Here is a 3277-nt window from a genome sequence, read left to right as displayed (position 1 = left end):
TGACTTCATTCCTACGTGTGTGAATAAAGCGACTGTTCACGCCCCCAGAGGACAGAACTTCTCTGTGCTTCACTGTGCTTTAAGCAGAGTTAAGTATCTCAGAATTTCTCCTTTGCAAAGTGAAACAAAAAATCTTACTGGTCTCTGTTGTCATTGTTTTAATGTTCGGCGGGGTTGTGTTATGTTTTCTGTCTGAGTTCCTAGGTTAAAAAACCGAACATGTGGCATTTTCTGTTAATTTGGAGACGGCAGGACAGGTTGGAGCAGTCGGGTTTACCCCCATGAGGTGCATCAGATTATTGCCTGAAGAGAGCTTCTCAGAGTTGGGCTGGGTTCAATTTGGTCTTCAGTCCTTAGACTCGCCGGAGAGGAATCTGTCAGCTTGCCCCAGATGAGATGATCTTCGGATCTGCTTGCTCCTCTGCTCTCGATGTCCTGCTGCTTGCTGCTTCTTCTCCGGTCGATGGCCACGAAGACGCTTTACTGCTGGACTGCTTGGCCTTTTATACTCTTTCTGGGCTCGTTCGCCCCCCCTCCTTCCTTTCTGTGGAAGGGTGGGGACTTCCCATCATGTCTTTTTCTGTACTCTCCAGAATGAGGTAATTCTGCTGACTTTCTACTAGGGACTGCAAGGGACTTTTTCTGTGGTGAGTTAAAGCCCACACATCTGTTTTCCATTATCCCAGGAATGTGCCCTGTACTTCACCATTCCAAAAACAGCACACACTCAACCTTCCTTCATTTTAAGACATATTTTGATTCTTTTCTATCCTATACCACCATTTTACATTTGAAAACACAGTAATCATCATAGTACATTAGTTAATCATTCACATTGCAATTAAGCATAATCATTACTCAAGTTACATATGTATTTTTGCCAGCATTAAAATTGATTGACTTCAAATCATTTCACTTCCTCCTTGTCGCCTCATTTTCTTCTCTTCTCGGCCTTCACCTCGATTCTTCCTGTGGCTCCTTTTCCTGTCACGCTCCCTCCTCTGCTGGGGGTCAAGTGAAGGCTCCATAGGTCTGGTTCCAATCCTAGTCRTGACTGGAGCTGTCGGGTCTCTTGACACCACCCATTAAGGAACAGAAATCACAGATGTCCACCCAACTTGTGCCAAAGTGATGTTTTGTTTTGCCATCTCCCCAGCTGCATACAATCTGTAATGAAAACTGTTAACATAGTCAGCAACATTTTTAGGAGGTTCTGCAGCTCTGCACTGATCAGCCAACAATGTAAGTGGACTAAAACCAGTGCTCTCCTGTGTCATGTCTCTGGCTGCCATCAACAACCAAGGTAAACCTTCTTCCCAATCCGTCTTCATCTGAATGCAATAAGAACGCAACAATGACTTCAAAGTCTGATGGAAACRTTCTAAAACACCCTGACTTTCAGGATGATAAGCAGATGATTTATTATRCTTAACATGAAGTTGTTTCAACACCTGAGCAAACAAGTGTGAAGAAAAGTTAGACTCGTGGTCTGTTTGAACAACTTTTGGAACGCCAAAAACGGAGCTGTGTTAAAGCACGTACCACTGCTCTTGCTGTTATTGTCCACAATGGACATGCAGCTGGATGGCGAGTACTCTGACACATAACCGTTAAAAGGTATGTTGCACCAGACTTCGAAGGAGGCAGTGAACCCACACAGTCAATGATGAGATGTTGAAAAGGTTGACTGACAGATGGTTTGGGAATCAGGGGAGCAGGAGGAATACGCTCATTTGGTTTTCCCCCAAGCTGGCAGGTATGACAAGTCTTAATGTAAGCAGTTACATCTCTTTTTAATCATGGCCAGAAAAAATGCCGCATGATGTAGTCATAAGTTTTCCTCACACCCCAATGTCCAGCATCATCATGAGCCAATTTCAGGACAGAGTTGCAAAACTTAACTGGCAACACAACCTGAACCACAGGGTCTCCCACAAAACTGTCACTGTAAGGCAGCCATTTTCTCAATAGCAACCCATTGTGTAGGAAATAACCCTGAGAACTGTTTTTGATTGCTTCTGGGGAAAGAACTTGTTCAAACACAACATCCAATGAATGATCTGCTTTCTGTTCAAGTTTCAAATCTTCCTGTGAAAAAGTAAGAGGTACAGTAAGTCAGACAGAGAAAACCCATGTAACTCTGCCYTTTGACCCTCCATCACAGAATCTTCCTCAGTTCACTTCATAGAGCGGGTAACAGCACATGCTKTAAAAACTTCAGGAAAACTCAGTTCACTGTCATCAGGCTGGTTTCTTACCAGTAGTACAGAGGAAACCGCTGGCTGCTGTTTTTCAGCCCAAACCTTTGCTCCTGCTACTCCATTTTCCAAAATGAATGTGATTCCTTCTGTGGACAAAGCTGGATGAACACCCACACTCACTTGTCCCTGAAAAAGATCAGAATACAACATTACATTATGCATAGGGACTTGCAAATCTTTCATGCCCATGCCTAATACTGGGATAGAGCAGCCTGTAGCACTATGCTCAGAAAATGTCAGTGCTGAGGCCTGAATAAAAGAATCAAAGGCAGCAGTATCACAAACTACTTGAACTTTCTCATCACTTCCCAGCAGGGAAACCATACCATCTGACACAAAAGGCAAAAAAGAATCCACTTTCCACAGCGCCCCATCACCATGTGTTACCATGGCTGAAGAAACATTTGGGTCAAAAGTTGCCAAACAAACTCCCCTTTCCTCTACTGCACAGCTACCATGCTTAGACTTTGCCTTCAAAGCAAAACAGTCAGGTTTCCAATGTCCTTTTTTATGACAAAAATTGCAAACTTTCTCTGAATTCTGCATTTCTTGACCTCCAACCTCTGGTTTACCAAAAGAGAAAGAAGACATGGACCTTGTGTTGCCTTCAACAGCACTATGAGATTTGAAATCTCCAAAGCTGCGCTTATGTGTTAAAACATATTCATCAGCCAAAGCAGCCGCTTCAGCAGGAGTTTTAACTTTTTGATCATTAATATAAGCAGCAGTGTTCTCAGGTATGGAGTTTTTAAATTGCTCCAAAATGATTAAATCACACTGTTTCTCAAAATTGTCCACTTTTAATGCAGAACACCAACGATTAAAGTGTGTCATCAAATCTCTAACAAACTCAAGATGCGTTTCTCTTTCAGCCTTCTTCCATGTACAAAACCGTTGGCGATAATTCTCAGGAACCAACTCATATGGTTTTAACACAGCTGATTTAACGGCGGGTAAAATAAGTATTGAACACGTCACCATTTTTCTCAGTAAATATATTACTAGAGGTGTTAATG

The sequence above is a fragment of the Austrofundulus limnaeus genome, unplaced genomic scaffold (assembly GCF_001266775.1).
Source record: "Austrofundulus limnaeus strain Quisiro unplaced genomic scaffold, Austrofundulus_limnaeus-1.0 Scaffold1049, whole genome shotgun sequence".
NCBI classification, from domain to species: domain Eukaryota; kingdom Metazoa; phylum Chordata; class Actinopteri; order Cyprinodontiformes; family Rivulidae; genus Austrofundulus; species Austrofundulus limnaeus.
Note: the sequence above shows the minus strand (reverse complement) of the source record.